The sequence below is a fragment of the Lissotriton vulgaris genome, chromosome 7 (assembly GCF_964263255.1).
Source record: "Lissotriton vulgaris chromosome 7, aLisVul1.2, whole genome shotgun sequence".
NCBI lineage: Eukaryota > Metazoa > Chordata > Amphibia > Caudata > Salamandridae > Lissotriton > Lissotriton vulgaris.
In genome coordinates this window covers 329,284,390-329,307,889 of record NC_141695.1, presented here as the reverse complement: position 1 = coordinate 329,307,889, position 23,500 = coordinate 329,284,390, and the positions used below count along the sequence as shown (strand labels likewise).

Here is a 23,500-nt window from a genome sequence, read left to right as displayed (position 1 = left end):
ATCTGACTATTCATGACACTGACCCTCTAAGTATGTCAAGTCATATATCCAACTATTTTATCTAAAGAGAGATGAGCCTGACCTTGAAAAGTGTTTGTTTGGATTGAGCCCCACAGTCTGTTGGTTCAGAACAGAGTAGGATTTTTGAAATCTATATCCTGACACAAGGTACCGAACTAAATGGCCAGCATCCAGTGTCTATCCCTAATGACATAGACCCCGGTAGTGCAGTGCTTCCGAAACCTTTTAGAACGTGTCCCATATTTTTAGAATGACAGACTTTTACGACCCCCCTAACTATAATGGGCATGAGGCGGGACAATCTTTTATTTAATCGAAGAACAGCAATTGTTTGCAAACATCACACCCCTGACAACGCCCTTCGATAGCAGACGACTGCCAAAATACTAATTTGTCCATAAAAGTAGCAGATGGTGAACTGCACTGAAAGATGGTGCTGGAACTCTTTTCAGCATTGAATACTGGCCTATATCATCAGTTCACTAAAATCACAAAGCTTCTGAACAACCTAGGCATTGATACTAGTGATTTTAGCAAATCTGGGAAGACCATTCTGCAGCAGAGTATGGTATGTCCTCATATCCATTTTTGTGTTAAAACAAGGCCCACTAGTGCATCTTGGATTCATATATGTTTATTTTGCGGTTTTGTATATCATGAACACAGCCCCAGGTCACTGGAGCACTTTACATGAGCACTAGATTACATTACACAGGGTCAAATTCAATTCTTAAAAGCACAGAAGATCATCAGCCTGATTCATCAAAGTACCGTTTTGCGAGGCTCAAATAGCGAATCATAAGGAATCGCTATTTGAGACTCGCAAAACGGTATTCATGTAGGAATCGCGATATTAATTGCGATTCCCACTGATTCCTTATTTGCGATTAGCTAATTGCTAATCGCAAATAAGGAATAACTCCCCATGCATTCCTATGGGCCAAAAGGCCCATAGGAATGCATGGGGAGTCATTCCTCATTTGCGATTAGCAATTAGCTAATCGCAAATGAGATTGCGAGTACAAGGGTGCCAGGGGTGTCCAAAGGACACCCTGTAGCACCCCTGCAATGGAAATTAACACAGGTGTTGCACACACACATGTCCAAAGGACATGTGTGTGTGTAACATGCAACTCAGAAAAATGCATTTAAATGCATTTTTCTGAGTTTTCGCAATTTACCACGAGGTTTGACCTCGCGGTAAATTGCGGGCCGAAATTGCGATTTCGCAATTGGAAAATGGATGATGAATTACATTTAAGGAATCTCAAATAGAGATTCCTTAAATGTAATTCCTCGCAAATATGCGAATTAGCAAATAGCGATTTTTGCATTTGGGATGTTGAATCCCAAATGCAAAAATCGCACTCGCAAAGGGCCAGATTCTCAGAATCTGGCCCTTTGCGAGCCGATTTAGGCTTCATGAATTAGGCTGTAAATGATTTGCCCAGAATCAAAGGATATTGAGCCAATGCTGAGACTGGATCCTGGTTCCCCAGTTACAAAGCTGGCAGTTTTGGACGTTAGTGTGAAAGTCATGCATACCTGATATGGGTGTGTGGCTCATTCTCTGCGGAAATGGCCTTGTGAAGTAAAGAAAAACAGCAGCAACAAATACTGCAAAGTTCACCTGGAGTCCAGCTTGGGAATGCTATCAAGGGTCTGTTTTAAAACTGGATTTAGGGACATTGTTCAGCATCTTTCCACCAGCGCACAAACATGGCTAATCGTTTTCAATATTACTTGCTCAGCTTGTGACCTACCAGTGGGTCTGAACCCACAGTTTGGGAAACGCTGCCGTATTGAATTAGTTGCAGGATACCTCTGATGCTTTACACTCTATAAGAGTCCTAACCATCGGCGACTATCTAAGTTAGATTTTGTTATTGCACCGTCACTGCAGTAACTCATCTTGTTTTTTACTTGTAACAGTGCAATCATCCAAACCCTTCATATAATAAATTGCATGGGTGTGATATTACATGTTATATAAATATTACGGATCACTGAAATTATATCGACCTCAAAAATATCGAGTTACCATAATATCGTTGAGGGGAGAGTGAAGGAGAAAAAGAGAGAAGAAGAGAAGGGGGGGCACCTGGGGGAAAACCAAAGGAAAAGCGCGCATTCACAAATGGACTGTATATAAGAACTGCCAAATGTATATTCCACTTATATTTTTTATCAATAAAAAATTTATTAAATCAAAATTAAAATATCGATGGACAAAATATCGACCGGCTATCTTTAAACAGGTAAGTACTAAAATATCGACTCTAAAATATCGAGTTACTAAAATATAGACTGTAAAAATATCGTTTTTTTAAATGTCTTTAAATTAAGTTAAAACTAATGTAATAATAAATATATTTATTATAAACTTACTTAAAATTAATACATTAATGTATATTAATAAATATTTATTGTAAATTAAAAAAATATATAACTAAAATAATACATAAATATTTATATTAAAAAAAATATTAAATAAACATATATAATATTTTTACCGTAGCATAGCAAAATGGTTAAAATTTATTGTAACAACTGTAGTGAATTCTACAGTAGCTAAAGCGTTGGATAGCGTAGGGGTAAAGGGATGGAGTTCATCGTGCGGATGGTGTCTTCGGTGCTGATCGGGGTCCAGGCGTGGAGGGTGGTGGTGGGGGGTGGTTGTTCGGTCATGGTGTGCGTTGGTTGGTTGTTGAAGCTGTTATGTATGTCCGCGATCTTGTTGTGGAAGTATGAAGCCAGGGAGTTGCAGAGGTCTTGCGAAGGGGTGATGTCGTTGTTTCCTGCGCTGGGGTTGGAAAGCTCTTTCACGATGTTGAAGAGTTCCTTGCAGTTGTGTGCGTTGTTGTCCAACCTGTCCTTGAATGCTGTTTTCTTGGCGGCGCGGATCAGCTGGTGGTGTTTCCGGGTGGCCAGCTTGAAGGGGGTCCTGTTGTCCGGTGTCGGTTCCCTTCTCCAGACTTTCTCGAGGGCTCGGCAATTCTTCTTGGAGCTCTTGAGTTCGTCGGTGAACCATGGAGCCTTCTTGCTGCCGGGTCTGCTAGGCGGGGTCCTCAGAGGGGCGAGTACGTCCGCGCAGTTGCTGATCCACTTTGTGAGGTTGTCGGCGGCCTGGCTGGGGTCCGCTGAGCTGGCAGGAGGGTGCTGGCTCAGGGAGGTGGCGAGCTGGTCTGCTGTGATCTTGTTCCAGCTTCTGCGGGCGGCCTGTTGTTGGTGGTGGTGGGTCGTCGTTCTCTTGAAGGTGAAGTGGACGCAGCTGTGGTCCGTCCATTGAAGCTCTGTGGCGTGGCTGAAGTCGATGTCTGTGCTGGAGGAGAAGACTGCGTCGAGTGTGTGTCCGGCGAGGTGGGTGGGGGTGGACACCAGTTGCTTCAGTCCCAGGTTGGCGAGGTTGTCGAGCAGGGTGCTGGTGTTGTGGTCGTTGTTGTTCTCCAGATGGAAGTTGAGGTCTCCCAGGAGGATGTAGTCGGCGGAGGGGAGGGCATGCGGGCTGACGAAGTCGGCGATGTCCTCGCTGAATTGTGTGCATGGTCCGGGGGGTCGGTAGATCAGGGTGCCTCTGAGGGTGGTGTTCGGGTTGGTGTGGATCTGGAAATGCAGGTGTTCGGCGCTGGTCAGGGTGTTGTCGGTGCTGGTCGTGAGACGGATGGTGTTCCTGTGGATAATGGCGATGCCTCCTCCCATCTGGTTGGCGTTTCGGTCCCTCCGGACGATCTTGTAGCCCTCTGGGATAGCGATGGCGATGTCGGGAGCTGAAGAGGCGTTCATCCAGGTCTCCGTGAGAAAGGCAACGTCAGGGGCTGTGGCGTCTAGAAGGTTCCAGAGTTCGATGGCGTGTCTGTGGACGGAGCGGGTGTTGAGCAGGATGCACTTGAGGTGGGTGCTGCTGGTGTTCAACTTGGCGGGTGCTGGTGCGAGTCTGGTCCGGATGCAGGAGAATTTGCAGGCGTGGCAGCTGAAAGGTCCGTGGGTGAGTCGTGGTGTGGCTTGGTGGCATTCAGGGAGTCGGCCGGTGTTGAGTGCGGTGAGGGTGGCGGCGGAGTACGTCAGGCGGGTTGGTCGGGCTCTTCGGGGGCCAGGGGTCCTGGCACTGGGCGCGGTCCAGGCGCGGACGGGCGTAGACGGGCTTACCTTTGGCGCGCCTTCGGCGCACAATCGGCGCGCCCGCTGCGCGTGACCGCTGCGCGTTCGCACGGTCGCCATTTAAGGCGAAGTGCGCGGGTGGGCGGAGCAGCTGGGAGGCGGGAGCGGGGAGGGAACAGAAGAGAAAGGGGCGGGGCTAATGGCGGTGGCGGGAAGCGGGAGCGGGGAGGGAGAGCGGAGGGCGGCGAGGTAGGCGGGCAAACAGGAAGGAGACAGGCACAATGCACAATGGGGGTCAGCACACTAAGAGGAAACGGCACAGAAAATACAGGCAAAAATACAGGTCAAAAACGGGGAAAAACAGTTAAGCTGACGATACACAAAGAAACAAGCACAAATGTCGGGCAAAATTCAGGTCAAAACGGGGGAAAACAGATGAGCTGACGATCTGACGGCACACAAAGAAACAAGCACAAATGTTGGGCAAAAATGGGTCAAAACCAACGGGGATCGCTCAAGGCGGCAGCGAGGCCGGCGCTGAGGCAGAGGCAGGCACTGGGGGCACACGCAGCAGCGCGGGGGTGTCCCACAACTCCAGTGGGTGCAACAGTAGGGAAAGCGCTGGATAGCGTAGGGGTAAAGATTACTATTCCCACTCCAGTGGGTGCAACAGTAGGGAAAGCGTTGGATAGCGTAGGGGTAAAAATTACTATTCCCACTCCAGTGGGTGCTACAGTAGGGAAAGCGTTGGATAGCGTAGGGGTTAAAATTACTATTCCCACTCCAGTGGGTGCAACAGTAGGGAAAGCGCTGGATAGCGTAGGGGTTACAATTACTATTCCCACTCCAGTGGGTGCAACAGTAGGGAAAGCGCTGGATAGCGTAGGGGTAAAGATTACTATTCCCACTCCAGTGGGTGCAACAGTAGGGAAAGCGTTGGATAGCGTAGGGGTTAAAATTACTATTCCCACTCCAGTGGGTGCTACAGTAGGGAAAGCGTTGGATAGCGTAGGGGTTAACATTACTATTCCCACTCCAGTGGGTGCAACAGTAGGGAAAGCGTTGGATAGCGTAGGGGTTAAAATTACTATTCCCACTCCAGTGGGTGCAACTGTAGGGAAAGCGTTGGATAGCGTAGGGGTTAAAATTACTATTCCCACTCCAGTGGGTGCTACAGTAGGGAAAGCGTTGGATAGCGTAAGGTTAAAAATTACTATTCCCAGTCCAGTGAGTGCAACAGTATAAAAAGGCAACATTTCATAATTAATTATAATTTATAGAAATATTAGTACCAAGTAAATTTAATTTCCTATACCAATAACTTTTATTTACCAATTAATTTTAATTTCATGGACAATTATTAATTAATTAAACAATTTAATTAATTTACTTAATTAATTACTTATTAAATTACTTCCCACCCTATTCCCCTATAAACCCACTACCCGCTACAGATTTATATTACACAATTATTAAAAATTTGTAAAAACTTACCTTATTTTCCATTTTCTTTTGTCTATATTCTATCTAGTCGATATTATGTCTAGTCTATATTTTTGATTCAATATTTTGGCTATTAATATCGATATAACTCGATATTTTTGTAGTCTATATTATGTCTGGTCGATATTTTGTCTAGTCTATATTTTTACCTCGATATTATGTCCAGTCTATATTTTGGATTCGATATTATGTCTGTTTACCAAATATTACACACTTGAGTCCAAGTGCAGATTAGTATTTCAGTAAGTGTCACTTGGAGAACAGGTTTAATTTAAAAAAAGGAATGTTGGTGCTTTTATTTAAAAAGATATCCTCATGGTGGTCATCAACACAGTTTATTCACACAGTTGTGACAATTGCACTGGAGTTATTGAAAAGTGCTACCCGTCAAGTCAGTGTCGCGGATACTGGAGGCTCTCCTTTCGAGATCTTTGAAAACGGCACTTTCGGATGCTTTTGTCCCCCTTCGCCTCCTAGTGCCTCCAGTCTGTACTCCAGCTGATATTAGATATAAAATAGCCTCATGCATTCCAATTTAGATGGATGTACACCTAAACAGTCCATAGAAAAATAGTGGGACTAAATTACTCCCCTTCTCTGAACCGAGATGTAAATGACAGGGTCATTCACTTGGCTGAAGGCTCTGGAGCCAAAGATACCAATGGTCGAAGGAGGTTGACTGGAAAGAAGAATATAATGCACTGTTTGCCAGGAATGGTGCAAGTGCCAAACATATCAAACATAAAATGGACCAGCCCCATGTGGATTGTCATAGTGTCTGGACAGTAAAGAACATAAAGTTGCAGATGTCATTTAAGGGGTCCTTTATGACTGTCAGATGTAAGAACTGGCTGCTGGATTCCGATGGGTTTATGTTGAAAGTTAATCTTAAAATAATGATCTAACTAGAATATAGCTCGCAGTTCTCCAGTATTGTTCTCCAGTTAGGTGTTTTGCTTAGGGCGTTCAACCTTGAATTATGTAATGTGCTGTAGGTGTTGTTCAACATAATTGATATATTTCAGTGCACTGTGTGTTTTAACAGTGCGTTTTCAGTGAATGTCATTGTTGGAAAGTGGGTTATTGGTAGGGGCAAATGTAGGTCTGCCACTGGCAATAAGGCCACTAATGCGTATATCAAGAGAGAGAGGGAGGACTAAATAGCTAGTCCAGATCCCCAAGGGTTTATATATGATATCAACAAGGACTAGCCAAGGGTGACCTATGTAGGGCTCTAGGCTGTATTTATCAGCAGGCACCTAGTAGGTGTTAATGAAGCCCTCACCCACCAACCTAGTTGGTGGCATGCTTCATCATTGGGCCCACCCAGTGACACCTAACGCGTCCCGGGTGTGCTACGACGCCTGATTACAGCGGAGCTGGTATGTTACTGAGAGTGCAGTGTGGTGAGTGAACTAGTGAAGATTAAAACGGCTTCAGGGTGATCCCAGTACCCGAGGGTAAATTAGATTTTAAAAACGGGGTCTCCGTGAGCGGTTAAAACAAGGCAGTGGGACGTTGTGGTGATGAAGTTAAGACCACCTACATCCGGTGTAGGTCGACATGTTTCAACCAGCGCCCTTTGTTATGCTGTCTTTCCTCAGGACCATAAGATAGTGAGTGCAATGTTAAAAATATTCTATTCTATTATTAAGTGAGTGTTAATCGACTATGTGTTGCACTCGCTAAGGTGCTCTTAGTGTAAGAGGGGATTCCCTCATCAAGCATACCTTAACATGTAACATGTAGGACAAGACATGTAGAACAAAAACGGGACATACAGAAGTGTCAATTAGCATATGTCTTTAAGGTCACTAGACGCCGGGACGCCCCTTAGCTGGGGCAGCTGTGCGCTATACAAGACTTTATAACATAACATAACATTATGGCCGGTTTATAATTGCTTCGTGGGGAGGAAGGACTATAGCACGGCGAAGGTGTAACAGCATGGGTGGTGCTGTTAGTGATTTTATCGGGAGATCATGGAGTGGTGAGGCTAGAAAGAGAGTATCACACACACAGGTGTCATGAGCGTAAGTAAAAAATTTTCTCACGCTGGTGAATTGCCTGGTATGCCTCCTGGAGTGAATCGGCAAGGGGATTGACCCTGAAAGGGACCACTGAGAGTTAGAACCCTGTATGGAGAGAAACGCTTACCCGGTGGATGCGTAGTGTTCAGCATACTCATAAGAGTGTCGGTCAATGCCTGCAGGGTACCTGTTGTGCCGCCATCAGCCTGCGGAACCTGAGGGAGGGTTGCGGCGTTTGTTAAATACTGATCGTAAGTGCCGGCAACTGGAGAAGAAATGCTAGAGAGACTCTTGTGCCGGTGCCCATGTGTGGAGTGGAGACACCTTGGCGCATGCGCAGTGAGGGCTATTATCTGCGCATGCGTGGTAGTTTTTGGTATCGCGCTAATGATGTCTCATATTAGGGGCTGGGTATTGGTGCCTCTTAGGGCAACCGGGGTGCCAATGAGACATACGTGAGGATGATCGGGCATTAGCGCCCCAGTGCGGGGCTGTTGGGGTGCCAATAGAGAATGCACCAAAATAATGAGGCGCTGGCGCAATGATAAGTAGGTATAGTGGGCCCCCCGAGGGGGTGGGGCAGTCAGTTGTTGCCCAGACAGTGGGCTGCACAGATTCATGGGGGCTAAGGTCTCAGGTTAGTCCATATAGTGGGAGTCACAGGTTTAAGGAGTTCCATGGTATGGCATCATTAAGTCCATGTTTATGGAGGGAAAGGCGGTAGATCCACCGTTGTTCCTTGCTAAGAAGGAACTTGTCATTGTCATTCCTGTCGGTGCTGAATTGTTCAATCACGGTCCAAGTCAAGTCGTTGGGAGTGTGGTTGAAGTTGAGGAAATGATCTGTCAATTTGCTAATGTTCTTTTTACATCTGATTGTACTTCTGTGTTCCACCACTCGTGTGCGTACTTTAAGTGTGGTCATACCAATGTAGCGGAGGCCACATGGGCATGTCAGGAGATAGACTACATTGCTGGAGTTGCAATTAGTGTGGTCGAGTTGGGTCCATGTTCTACCTGGTTCCAGGTCCAGGGTTTTGGTGTGTCGGGTGAGGTGGCATACACTGCAATCGTTGCAGGGATAGTGTCCCGTGACTTTTGGGAGGCGCTAAGTGTTGAGGATGGTGTGTGGTCCCATAGTGTTTTGATGCTTGGGGCGAGTGGACACTAATTGGTCTCTTAGGTTGCTGGATCTTTTATAGAGGGTGAGAGAGAGAGAGAGGGGGAGAGAGAGAGAGAGGGGGAGAGAGAGAGAGGGAGATAGAGAGAGAGGGAGATAGAGAGAGAGAGAGGGAGATAGAGAGAGAGAGGGAGATAGAGAGAGAGAGGGAGATGGAGAGAGAGAGGGAGATAGAGAGAAAGAGGGATGGAGAGAGGGAGATAGAGAGGGAGAGAGAGAGAGGGAGATAGAGAGAGAGAGAGGGAGAGAGAGAGGGAGAGAGAGAGAGAGAGAGGAAGAGAGAGGAAGAGAGAGAGAGAGAGAGAGAGAGAGAGAGAGAGAGAGAGAGAGGGAGAGAGAGGGAGATAGAGAGAGGGAGGGGGCTAGAGAGGGATGGAGATAGAGAGGGAGGGAGATAGAGAGGGAGATAGAGATGGAGGGCGACGGAGAGAGAGAGGGAGTGAGACAGAGGGAGGGAGAGAGAGGTAGAGAAAGGGAGAGAGATACAGAGGGAGGGAGACAGAGAGAGTGAAGGAGACACAAACAGAGATGCAGACGGAGACGGGGACAGACAGAGATGCAGACAGAGACGGGGACAGACAGATGCAGACAGAGACGGGGACAGACAGAGATGCAGACCGAGGGAGACAGACAGAGGGAGACAGACAGAGGTAGACAGACAGACAGAGGGAGAGAGAAATACAGAGGGAGAGAGACAGACAGAGGGAGACAGACAGACAGACAGACAGAGACAGACAGACAGAAACAGACAGACAGACAGACGGAGACAGAGGGAGAGAGAGGGAGGGAGAGGGAGACAGAGGGAGAGAGAGGGAGGGAGACAGACAGAGTGGGAGGCAGAGGAAGGGAGACAGAGGTCAACAGACAAAGGGAGGGAGACAGTGGAAGTGAGACAGACAGAGGGAGACAGACAGACTGACAGAAGGAGACATAGGGAGAGAGAGGGAGGGAGACAGAGGGAGAGAGAGGGAGGGAGACAGACAGAGTGGGAGACAGAGGAAGGGAGACAGAGGGAGGGAGACAGAGGGAGGGAGACAGAGTACAACAAACAGAGGGAGGGAGAAAGAGGAAGTGAGGCAGACAGAGGGAGGGAGACAGAGGAAGCGAGACAGACAGAGAGGGACAGAGGGAGGTAGACAGAGAAAGACAGAGACAGACAGAGGGAATGAGAGGGAGGGAGAGAGAGGGGGTCGGAGACATAGGGAGAGAGAGGGAGGGAGACAGAGGGAGAGAGAGGGAGGGAGACAGAGGGAGGGAGACAGTTACAGAGAGAGAGAGGGAGAGAGAGGGGGGGGATAGGCAGAGTGAGTGAGAACCCCCCCAAACCACCCTTAGGTAGTTTGGGCTTGCTACGTTTGCTCGCTTCACTGCCTTACTGTGTCCCAAAATGATGCCCCTCCAAAAACTGTGTCCCCAACATAAAAAGTTTGGAAAGCTGTGCCCTAGGTGTTCTTCATCACCTCTTCAAAGCAGCCTGGCTAATCCACTTATGTCTGACCAATCAGGGCAGACCATTCGAAGGCTGAATTTGGACTTACAAACAAGAAAGTCTTATAACTTCTTGTATGTACATTTTAGGAGAAAATCAACAATATGATATTGTTGGATGTAGCACTGCTATTATGATAAGTCTTTGAATGGGGGCTCTAGGTCCCGCCTATCAGGAGTTATTATTTAATAACTTCCTGCAATGTTAACCTATGGGCCATGGGGTTTACAATGGGGAAAATGACTTGGACCCGTTTTCTAGCACCAGGGCTTACAAAAACATATTTTATACGTATTTCCCTAATTTCTACAGGACCCCCACCCCCTGTGCAACTAGGGGAGACTTCAGGGGTTCTGCATCTGCAGAAATATTGCAGATCCTCATTACCCAGTGCTCCTAGCATCAAAGTCGAATTTGAGCAGCATTTTAAAACAATGTGGGGAGTGAAATGTGAAATAGGCATATAAAAACTAATTTTATAAGGGTATACCTTATAGATAACTGACCCCCCCACCCCTGGGATACGTAGGGGAGACCCTGGAGGTCCTTAATATGCCAAAACATTGTATGTTTTCTATGTTTAAGTGCCCCCTATAACCAAAGTCGAGTTTGGACACAATCAACTGTTTAAAAGCAGTCCTTGCAACCAGTGCTGCTTTTAAACTGACCCCAGGCTTCAGCACTGCCCACATGCTAGTGCAGAAAATCAGCTGGCTGGGGATTTCTAGGTAGTTTCAATCCCCTGTCCTATTATAAACTAGGGGCTTATGGGGGAGGTCATGCCAATTACAGGGGGCACCCCACCATATCATAGTGTCCCCAAGTGTATGTTGGGTGTCTTAACTGTATTCTATCCTTTCAGCTTGGCACTTGCCCTGGGAATGGTTAAACAGAGCCCAGGGTCAGTCAGAGTCAGTTACCACCAGTTCCCGTCAGCAAAAAGTTGGGGGGTGCCCAGGGTACAGGATGACTTTGCAACATAGCCCCCCCGACCCCCCAAATGAAAGGTGATGGGTTACTAACCTACACCCTGGTATTCCTCATCGGCTAAGTGGGAAAACCTGGAAAGTCCATCTGCATTGGCATTGGCAACAACAGGTCTGTGTTCCACTGAAAAGTCCATTCCCTGTAGGGAAATGGACCACCTTAACAGCTTGGGATTCTCACCTCTCATCTGCATAAGCCACCTGAGAGGCCTGTGGTCAGTTTGAACACGAAAGTGAGTCCCAAAAATATGGTCTCAACTTTTTCAGTGACCACACCACAGCAAAAGCCTCTCTATCAATGGCACTCCACCTGTGCTCTCTGGGAAGACGCCTCCTGCTAATAAAGGCAACTGGCTGATCAAGGCCCCCTTCATTTAGCTGTGATAACACTGCCCCAATCCCTTGCTCTGAAGCATCAGTCGGCACTACAAATTATTTTGTGTAGTCAGGGGCCAGTAATACTGGTGCTGAACAGATAGCAGCTTTCAGAGTGTCAAAAACCTTCTGACACTCTGGGGTCCAAATCACCTTTTTGGGCCTCTTTTTAGAAGTCAGTTATGGTCCCATAATTATGAACAAACCTTCTATAGTACCCTGTCAGTCCAAGGAATGCCCTGACCTGAGTCTGGGTAACAGGAGCTGTCCAATCCAAACCAGTTTGAATTTTCGCTTGGAGAGGCTGTACATGGCCCCCAATTACCAGGTGGCCCAGGGACAGCATAGAACTCTGCCCTATTTGGCACTTGCTTGCCTTTATAGTCAGGCCTGCTTGCTGCATTGATGAAGCACTTCCCTTAGGTGGTTTAAGTGATCCCCCAGGTAGAACTGTATACCGCTATATCATCCAGGTAAGCTGCACTAAACTATTCCAACCTAGACAGGACCCTGTTCACCAAACTTTGGAAGGTGGCAGGTGCATTCTTTAATCCAAAGGGCATTACCTTGAACTGATAATGTCACTCTGGTGTACTCAGGTACTTAGCAGCCCCTACCCTATCAATGAGCTCATCAGCTGTAGGTATAGGGTGAGCATCAGTCTTTGTGACTGCATTCAATCCTCTGTAGTCCACACAGAACCTTAACTCCTTGGGTCCCCCCTGAGGATTAGGTTCAGGTACCAGCACCACTGGACTGGCCCATGGACTCTCAGACAGTTCAATTACCCCCAACTCCAGCATCTTATCAACCTCAGATTTAATGCTGGCTCGAACATGGTCAGACAACCTGTACAGTTTATTTTTGACAGGTAGGCTGTCACCAGTGTCAATGTGGTGCACACACCACTCAGTGATGCCTGGGGTCAGAGAGAACAGGCCAGCAAACTGCTCCAGCACCTGCTTACAGTCTCTGTGCTGCTGGTCTGTCAATTGGGAGAGAGTACAACTCCCTCCACTGACCCATCTTGCACATTAGTGGAGAGGAGGTCGGGTACAGGCTCAGTTTCCTCCTCCACACCCTCATCAGTGACCAGTAACATGGTCATGTCTGCCCTGTCATGGTGGGGTTTCAATCTATTCACATTCAGGACCCTGTGAGGGTTCCTGGTGGTGCCAAGGTCAACCAAAAAGGTAACCTCACCCTTCTATACTAAGATTGGATAGGGCCCACTCCACTTTTCATGGAGGGCCCTGGGAGCCCCAGGCTCCAACACTCACACCAACTGTCCGGGAGTATACTCAGGCATAGTAGCCTTTTGATCATACCAGTGCTTCATAAGCTCCTGGCTCGCCTCCAGTTTCCTGTTTGCCTTGTACATGTACTCTGCCATTCTAGATATCAGGCCTAGCACATAATCAAGCACATTGTCCCTAGCTTCTTTAAGAGGTTTCTCTAAAGACTCTCTTAGCAGACTCAATGGCCCCCTCACAGGGTGCCCAAATACCAGCTCAAAGGGACTGAAACCAACCCCTTTCTGTGTCACCTCCCTGTAGGCAAACAGTAAGCATGGGAGGAGAACATCCCATCTCTTTCTGAGTGTCTCGGACAACCCATTTATCATGCCCTTCAGGGTTTTGTTGAATCTCTCAACAAGACCATTTCCTTATTGGTGATAGTTGGTGGTGAATTTGTAGTTGACACCACACTCATCCCACATAGCAGTCAGATAGCTGGACAGGAAGTTCGTGCCCCTATCTGACACCAAACTCTTTTGGAAAACCAGCTCTGGTGAACACACCAAGCAGTGCGCTAGCCACTGCAGGAGCATGAATGGTTCCAAGAGGTATGGCTTCAGGGTTTCTAATAGCATGGTCAACTACCGCTAAGATATACCTATTCCCTGATGCAGTAGATGGGTCCTGGGGACCGACAATGTCCATCCCCACCCTTTCAAAAGGAACCCCAACCACTGGCAGTGGTATTAGGGGAGCATTTGTCTTGCCTCCTGTTTTGCCACTGGCTTGACAGGTGACATAGAAGCTGCAAAACTCATTTACCGTTTCAGACATAAGGGACCAGTAGAAATGGTTCACCACCCGATTCCATGTCCCAAATGTCCTGCCAAGGGGATATCATGACCCAAAGTCAGGATGAACTCTCTATACTTCTGGCGCACCACCAACCTCCTGGTGGCCCCCTCCTCGAGGTTTCTGGCCTCAGTATAAAGCAGTCCATATTCCCAGTAGAGTTTGTGAAACCCACTGTCATCCCTCTCCTCTTGCTTAGAAGCAATCCGCCTCATGCTCTCAAGGTTGGGACAGTCACGCTGTCCCTGACTGAACTCCTCTCTGGAGGGTCCACCTTCTCCTGTCAGTTCTGCCAAATCTGGCAGCTTTGGAGTCCCGCCCTCAGAGGACAGATCCACTCCATCAGACTCCTGCACCTCTGGAGTTCCGTGGGCTGTCTCACCAGGCGCAATGCCCTTGTCCTTGGATGCTTGGCCCCTTGTTCCAGGGTCCAAGTGTCCAGCCCCTCCCTTCTGGCAAGTCTGTGACCTAGTCACAGTACATACCCACTCAGGGAGCTCCTTTATTTTCATATGGAGTCCTCTCTCCACCTCTGACCATGCAGAGGCTTCAAGATCATTTCTGTCTGCTTATGTCACCTGGTGAAACGCACCAGGTACAACCTCTCTGGAGGCACCAGTTCATCCAGGACCATAGTTACACTAACCACTCTGTCTCTGATAGCCTCAACCTCAGCCCCATTCACTTTAGGCTTCTGCCTGTACTTGTCATTGTTTGGAGGTAAGGCAGCAAGGGTGGCAATATTCACCCCTCCCAGGGACACTAAGGTTGCTTCCACCACCTGACTACCCCTCTATGGGGTGAGGTTCCGTGAATTCTGAAACCGTTTTATAAATGTCATGGTTTCGTTACGAATTTGATAGTAGCAGACCGCAACTAGTGAGTTTGGCAAGTACAAGTGATTTCGTCATGTTAGACTGATAGACTCACTATGTATTTGGAGATTTCGTTCCGACCCATGGGTTCCATTTTGTGCATGGCAGCCATTTTGTGGTTGCCCTCAGATAGGCCGTTGGCTGCGGCCGAACGAGTCTTTAGTACACGTACACGTTAGCTCGAGTTCGTGCTGACTTTTGGATGAACCGAGTGAACTAACCTCGTTGCCTGAAGCTGACCTTGCTAAGCCAGTTCTTGCCCGATAGCTGATCAAGATTGAGGATCAAAGCACAGGACATTGTAAAGTTTAGTATGCACATACATCCCTTATCCTGCTCTGTATCTGTTTCTGTTTCTTCTTTTATGACTTCTTTATGACATGGGTTGTGGTCCTTTTATTATGGGTTTGTCCGGCTTGTGTAAGAAGGAATGTTGGGCTTTCCTGTATAATTAATGGTGGGCTGGACAACTGAGAAGTGGGTTTTCCGTCATGCGATACCTTTTGTAATAATACCTATGATTGGACAAATTGTAAATAGTGGGTGTTTGTCCGGAATGTGATTTATTTTTTGGCATAAAAGAAGATGACTTGCCCTACAGATTTGAGCAGTCTCCTACGAATATACGCTTTGTTGTACTTCGTGGACTTCTGTTTCTGGTTGCAGCCAATAAATTCGATCTTTGACGCCACCGAGAAGTATCCTGTGTCTCTGTATTCTAAGACAGGTGAACCCGAAGACTTTGGGCGTGCCCCTGGCGCCGCTGGGTTCTAAAACCCGGTTCTTCAGGGGCACCACTCTCTACCCCTACACTGACACTGGCAATCCCTGTGGATGGCCCCGTAGGGGGGAGCTTCTTGGTACAGACACTATCTCCCTGCTTATGCCCTGGCTGGTTACAGTCAAAGCACTTACCCACCTTTGAGGGATCAAAGAACCTACCAGGATTTCCCTGAAACCCCTTCCCTTTGAATTTGGGTTGGCTCGGGGCCCCCCTCCTTGTGCAGGTTTTTGTGGGTCTTTGGCGGACTCCATAGGTTTTTGACCTTCATTTCGCTGGGCTTTCCCCTGGGGAGGGACCTATCCTCCTTTCTTCTGGTCACCCCCTTGGTGCTGAATGGAAACCCGGGTTCTCACCCACTCATCAGCTGATTCCCCCAGCTCTCTGGGGTCTGTCAGCTTAGAGTCCACTAGAATCTGGTGTAACTTCTCTTCTGCACAATAAGTCAAAATGTGTTCTTTCAAAAACAAATTATACAATCCCTCATATGTGTCAACTTTGTTACCAACAATCCAGCCTTCCAGTGTCTTTACTGAAACGCCCACAAAGTCTACCCAAGACTTTGAACTCAATTTCTGGGTGCCTCAACTTCACCCTATATGTTCTGGAGACAGACCAAATCTCTTGACTAAGCATGCCTTCGTCTGCTGCTATGATTCTGCATCCTCTCCCTTCAGGGTCATTAGTCTATGCCTCCCAGCTACTGGAATCAACTCCCACAGGAGTGCACCCCAATACCTATAGTGGATCCTACTCATTTTAAGGGCCCTCTCAAAAGCTGCTAGCCACCTGTCAATGGCATCCCCCTCGGTGTACTTGGGTACTATGCCCTTGGGAAGTTTAGGTTCAAATCTACCACCCCTGGACATCTCAGCATCTTCTTCACTTTTGCTGTCACCATTCCTTTTCTCCTCCTTCCTCTCCCATTTTCTCTTAGCCAATTCAAATTTCTCCTTCTCCAAGGCAATCAACTCTAATTGAGCCTGAAGCTGTCTCTCTGCAAGGGACAGTAGTGCTACCTGAGTAAAGGACCCTTCCCCACTCCCACCATCCCCTTGATTCACCTGGCTAACACTAGTTACAATGGAAAAGGTCTCATCCTCACCCCTCTCTCGGGTGAAGTTGGGGGGAATATCTTCCCACTCCCTTGGGTTGTCCTCCGCTGCCCTGGCCCAGGCCTTTAGGGACTCGAGCAACCCTGCCTTCCTCATCTTCTTGGCAGCACGCAGCCCCCTAAGCCTACACTGTTCCCTAAGATCAGCCATCTTAAACTGGGACAGTTTAGCCAGGTCCAGCTCCATGGTCATCTAGTTTTGGGTCACAATAGACTTAGAACAATTTGGAAAAATCTAAACAATGGATTAAAAACAGTCTAGTCCAAATTCCAAAAATCAAATTCAAAAGTTTTGTTCTAAGGCAATTTAGAGGATTTTTATAATCTTAAATTATTCACTGATAGGTGTACTTTTTAAACACAAGTCCTCATCCACACCTCTGAGCACCAAATGTTGGAAAGTGGGTTATTGGTAGGGGCAAATGTAGGTCTGCCACTGGCAATAAGGCCACTAACACATGATAGGACTCAGCATAGGTCTTAGAACATTATTCCTATGCTCAATCCTTGGTAACATGGCTGCGAGCAGACAGGCTTAACTTCAAAGACAGGTATGTAAAGAATTTAAAAACACCATTTCAGTAAATAATTAAGACACAACACAAAATAAAAATCCAACACCAATTTATACAAATAGGTAATATTTGTATCTTTTAAATGACACCAAAATGAAAAGTATCCACTGTAGGGAACCAGAGATATGATTTTTTACAGATTAATCACGTTCTAGTGCTAAGGAACCAACAGTGCCCCTTTCAGTCATTTCGTTTTCTCTGACAGGGACACACCTTTAAACATGGTTCTGGAGAATTTCTCACCACTCTTGTGCAGCCTTCTCCAGCAGGCAGGGTACAGTTAGAACTCCTTCCTGAAGTTCTGCTTGCGGGTCCCAAAGTATCCAACACACAGTCCAAGGTTCTGGAATCTCATAGAGGGTCCTTGAAAGTGTGAAAATTCAATTCCGCAATCCACTTGAACAAAACCCTGACAAATCCACTGGTACTCCTGGCTGGGAATGCCTTGTGGGGCTGTCCAGGTGAGCTCTGTTAACCTGTAGCTTGCAGGGAATCCACCAAGTCATTTTGCAGCAAGATAATCCACAGGGCTGCAGTTTCACTTGGTCCAGTCTTCAGAGGTCAGGCCTTAAAAATCTTTGCACAGCAAACCTTCCCAGCAGGGCACTTATTGCTTCATTAACCCCTTCGATGCTCATGAAGAGCTCAGCTCGTCATGAGGTACACCTCTCGTACACTCATGACGAGCTGAGCTCGTCATGAACAATGGGATTTCATCATTATCAGCACAGGAGGAGGATATCATCAGCATCCATGGTGTTAAGTTTCAAGCAGCAGATCTGGAGGGTTCTGCCCCTCTCAGATACTTATCCAAAATTCTCTGGGTCAATCACCAGGTCACTTCTGACCAATGAGAGCAGGACAACTCCTCATAGTTGTGACCACATCCTGTAGAGTGTGGCATTATTTTGTCCCAGAGTGCACCAATCCTCCAAATCCATAATGACTGATTCTCCAGCAAGGAGGTAAGAGCTGTCTAAACACCCCCCCTGGGATGGTTTATTTCCATTGCTTATTTCCATGGCCTCTACCCCTACCATCTGCACATACCATCCTTAGGTTAAACCTGATTCTGGGTCAAGAGTGTAAGAGTGAAACTGAAACTCAGGCCCCCCTCTGCCTTTGAAGAGCTTGGTTTACAACTCCACCCCCTGGCCTGGCATTCTTATAGACCAGCACACTGCCCTCCCAGCCGAGTGATTAGCTCTAGGGGTTCTTCATCACCTCTTTAAAGCAGCCTGGCTAATCCACTTAACTCTGACCAATCAGGGCAGACCACTGGAAGGCTGAATTTGGACTTATAAACAAGAAAGTCTTATAACTTCTTGTATGTACATTTTAGGAAACATTCAACACTATGATATTGTTGGATTTAGCACTACTATTCTGATAAGTCTTTGAATGGGGGCTCTAGGTTCTTCCTATCAGGAGTTAATATTTAATAACTTCCTGCAATGTTAACCTATGGGCCATTGGGTTTGCAATGGGGAACATGACTTGGGCCCGTTTTCTTGCACCAGGGCTTATAAAAACATATTATATAAGTATTTCCCTAATTTCTACAGGACCCCCACCCCCTGTGCAACTAGGGGAGACTTAAGGGGTTCTGCATCTGCAGAAATATTGCAGATCCCCATTACCCAGTGCTCCTAGCATCAAAGTCGAATTTGAGCAGCATTTTAAAACAATGTGGGGAGTGAAATGTGAAATTTCACTTTACCCAGGCATATAAAAACTGGTTTTATAAGGGTGTACCTAATAGATAACTTACCCCCCCCCACCCACACATCTGGGATATGTAGGGATGCTGCTTTTAAACTGACCCCAGGCTTCAGCACTGCACACACGCTAGTGCAGAAAATCTGCTGGCTTCTAAACTGCCATGCTTCAGGATACTGGGGTCTTCTAGGTAGTTTCAATCCCCTGCCCTATTTTATACTAGAGGCTTATGGGGTAGGTCATGCCAATTACAGGGGTACCCCACCATACCATAGTGTACCCTAGTATATGTTGGGTGTCTTAACTGCATTCTAATGTGTTTATTTCATCTTGGCACTGGCCCTGGGCCTGATTAAACAGAGCCCAGGGTCAGTCAGAGACAGTTACCACCAGTTCCAGTCAGTAAAAAGTTTGGGGGCGCCCAGAGCACATGATGTCATTGTTTGTTTAAAATGATTTACTTGCTGTGTATGGCGGGGCTTGGTCCTACAAAGGGCGCTGATCAGTGGGCTCCGGTACATGGTCTGGGCTATAACCAGGCCCTGTGCTGTATCCCTCTAACCCCCTTCAACTAAGCAAAGCCAGCAAACACTTATCTTAATGTCGGGCTGTGACACTGAAGCCATGTTGATTGAATCAAACTGGTAAAACTTAAAACATTTAATTTAGAAAGGAACAAAATGAGGGAGTTTAATTTGTCATAGTAATTAGTTAGTGCTGTAGAAAGAAAAATGAGCCCACAATTTAAGTGAGTTCTCAAATATCTTCATCTTCTATTTCATTGAAACTTTCTGGCACCAGTGGCGGCCGCTCCATTAGGGCATCGGAGCGACGCCCCACTGCTTTCTTGCAGTGCGAGATGTAGAAAATAAAATAGTATTTGAAATATCATTTTATGTTCTGCTTCTCGCGCTGCGATAAAGCAGACGTCAGGGGTATGCCTGGTTGTGGGCGGGTGGGAGGAATTGCTTGGTCGGGGGTGGATGGAAGGGATTGCCTGGTTGGGGGCGGGCAGGTGGGCGGGTCAGGGAGGAGTGACTTGCACCCCTCTGAGTGCCCTAACTGCTTGGTTGGCCCTTTAGCCGACCAAAGCAGTCATGAGCACTCTACATTTTCTCTATGTAGGCTGCATGTAGCCTACATAAAGAAAATGGCGTCCCTACTGGTGCCCGTCTGGGTGCCGTCCAGGACTCCGCGCCAATCCCAATGCTGCCATTGCAGCATTGTGAATGGCTTAGGGCAGGGGAAGGGAGGGGGGGGAGAATGCATGCTTCCTTCTAGTTCCAGGAAATCCCGGCTGGGCCGTCAGCCGGCCAGGAACGGAGGCGGCGCGGGACAAGTAAGGTATGTTTTTAATATTTTTTTTTCAACCCCTCCTCCCTGCCGGATTCCCCTTATGCAACCCCATGCGCAAACTCCCCCCCTCTCCCGTGACTCATGCGAGCCGCGACTGAGGCTGGTGTTAGTGCAGTGGTACACAGTGGTGAAAGCAGCAGTCTTGGCCGTAAAGAAAGTTGTTTACATTAATTTCTGCAGCAATTTTTATTTCTGCTGGTGATCGCTGCATCCGACTAACAGCCTTTACATTTTACACTCAAGTGGTGAGCAGGCCCCAGCGAACTCCTGCTGTGCTTCACACATCACTCGGCTCATGGTGACCAGATGAGGCCTAGTTTTATTAGGAAGCCAGGATGACTGCTGAGAGTTCGGTAATCTTGCATGATTGCTGAAAAACGGAAAACTCCAGATTAAAAAAAAATCAGTGCAGGCTGCTGGCACTAAAGTCCCTGCACTGATGGGAGTGTCCAGAGCTGGCAGGATGGATGCTACACTCTCAGTGTTGCTGGCAGGCGGTAGAATCCCAGGGCCACACTGGCTGCTCCTGCTTTCCCCAGGCTACGCTGAGAGCAGCGCCTCTGGCTGAAGTTACAGTCTGGGCTGCGAGTTTCCATAAAGGTCCTCCTCCTTGGTCATCACCCGCATTCCAGGCCATCGAAATCAGGCTTCTGCTGTTCCAACACACGCACATTGCTTTTCCTGTTCCCCACTCACTGTATCTCCGACCTCCCCCACATGCACTCCACCTCATCTGCTTTTGTACCGCTTTTGGCCACCATAATTGTGGCAGGGTATGCTCAGACGTGAGTCCCTTGCTCACTTTGCCACTGGATTCAAGCAAGCCGGGCTGAAGACGGCTGGAATGCCAGAAACCGGTCCTAGGCAGCTTGTTTCCGGTCCAGGGAAGACATGGCTTGGCAGTTCGGGCTGGACTGTTCCCATGAGGCACAGGGTCAGACTGACTTGCATATAGCCATGTCTGAACTGGGGTGGCAGAGTGGGCTAAAGAACGGTGATGGATTAAACCCAGATCTTTTGACTGGGTGTGAGTGTTTTATTGATTCAGATGCTCCGTCCATCACCACCCCCTTTTGTACCGCGAGTCCATAAGTTGGCATTTCTGGCTGTGTCGATGCGCGCATGGGCATCCCGCTGGTGGTGAGGCTGTGATCGGCTGGTGTACGGGGGTTAGTGGAAAAGACAGGCTGTGAGGACCACACGATCGTTCACCTCAGTGTCTATGTGGAGCTGATTGGGCTTCCCTATGCACCAGGCTGTCGCCAATGTGGCCATTTGAGGAGACCCTGCTCAGCGGAGACTTGCAATCAAGGCTGGTGCATATCACGCACCATTACTGAGGACTCCTCACCTTTTTTGGCAGTGCGTTTCCTGTGTACAACGTAAACTTTCAGACAGAGGAGAATCCCGTAGTGGCGGAGTCCAGAGACTGGGCCCTGGGAGAACCCTGACAGGCCACCGGCGGGGCTCTCTGACTCACCAGGTCGGCAGCAGATATTACCCCGGGTTACCTCGTCTCTGACTCGTTTGACCCCACAGAGCACACATGGTGACGAGCAGGGGACCTGAGGCCAACGTGCAACACAAACTTGCGAAATTCGCCTGGGGGAAAGAGACGGGCGATAAAGGTATGCACCAAGCGGAGAAGGCTGAGAGGCCAAATTGCCCCCAAGTGGGGTCAGAGCCGGCGATTCATGGTGTCATGGCAGCGATTAACGGTGTACGCACCTCAATGGATTCTGTCACAGTGGAAGTCTCACTAATCAGAGCGGACTTTCGTAAAATGGACGAACAAGTTAAGGAACTCAAAATCGTGACTACAGCATTGAAGACGGACACATCTCAACTTCAACAGCAAGTGGCCGAATTACAGACTAAACTGGAGCGGATGGTGCAACAACTTGATGACTATGAAGGTTGGGCACGCCGAAATAACATACAAATTCTAGGTGTTCCAGAACGGGCTGAAGGGCCGGCAGCGGACCTCTATGTGGAGGAGCTGGTTACTTCCCACTTGCGGCCCAAGACTCTGTCATCATACTTCTCAATAGAGAGAGCACATCGGGTACTGGGGACAGGCCGAAGCCCGAGGCCCCCCTCCTCCCCCCGAGGCCCCTTATTGCTCGCGTCTTTAATTACTGTGACAGGGACATCATACTGCAGACGGCGAGATCTGGCCCGCCACTGAAGATTGACAACAGTGAAATTACATTTTTTCCAGACTTCAAGGCTAAAGTCCAGGCTCAACGTCGGATCTTCCAGGCGGTGAAGAAGGAGCTCAGAGACAGTGAAGTAAAATATGCCATGCTCTTCCCAGCAAAACTCAGAGTGGAGTCTGATGGAAAAGTGTGGTTCTTCACATCGCCGGAAGAAATGTGGGACTGGTTGGAGGGCTGGCAGCGAGTGGTGTCCAAAAGAGAGACCGTACTGGTGGGCCCGGCCAGTGGGGGAGCAACGTGGACGGACTGCCAGTGGGTCACCTCACGAGCGAGGCTTAGAGAACAACAGAGTCTATGTAGCGCCCAGAGGTTTGGGGCGCCAGTCCGCAGATTAACCAAAATGCAAGTATCACTAGGGGTGATAGACTGTCCTAAAGTTGATATGTGCAGGCTTACAGTTTTTGTTTAGTAACTGTTCTAGCTGGTCTGCACAGTGTGGTACGACACCCTCCTAAGGCACCCATAAGGTACGGACGGGAGATTGATTTCAGCAGGCATGATGTAACATGACACTAGCGGGGATGGGGGCTGTCTGAGCCCAAGTCTTTTCAGCATTTTGGGGGAGAGAGAGGCACTCTGGCTAGTTGGGGAGTGGGTAGTTTTACATCCAAGGGCAGGGAGGCAGGGAGGGGGGTAGGGGTTGGGAGGAGGGGGGGATGTTTTTCCATGCTAAGTAATATTGATCTCAATTGCAGAAATTTTATCTTGTTGTATGCCGATTCTAAAGTTGGTCTTCTCAGCAGAAGCCACATGCAAAGATGAGTTGCTCACACTCACTTGGTACCCCATTACATGTATCCGCTATCTTTGATCTACTGTATTGCAGTCTTTGTTATGGCGTGGGATGGGGGTTGACGGGGATCTAGCGCTCTCTGTCTTATCTTGGAACGTAAACGATATGGGGATTAAATCAAAAGGGAAATCGTCCAACAGTATCTGAAAAGGCATTCCCCGGAATTAGTGTTGTTACAGGAAACCCACTTGGTGGGCAATAAAAGTAATGCCCTCACTAGATAGTGTTATAAGCTACTAGTCCACGCATACTACACTACTTGTTCGAGGGGAACGGGTATCTTTGTTAAAAGAAGCA

The 23,500-nt window shown here is 47.9% G+C and overlaps 1 protein-coding gene across 1 annotated transcript in view; it reads left to right on the top strand.

The window, feature by feature from the left end:
• The window catches only part of LOC147701495 (transient receptor potential cation channel subfamily M member 4-like), a 1,534,183-nt gene that overhangs the window by 888,197 nt on the left and 622,486 nt on the right, over positions 1-23,500 (top strand). The gene's annotated exons all lie outside the window — the stretch shown is intronic.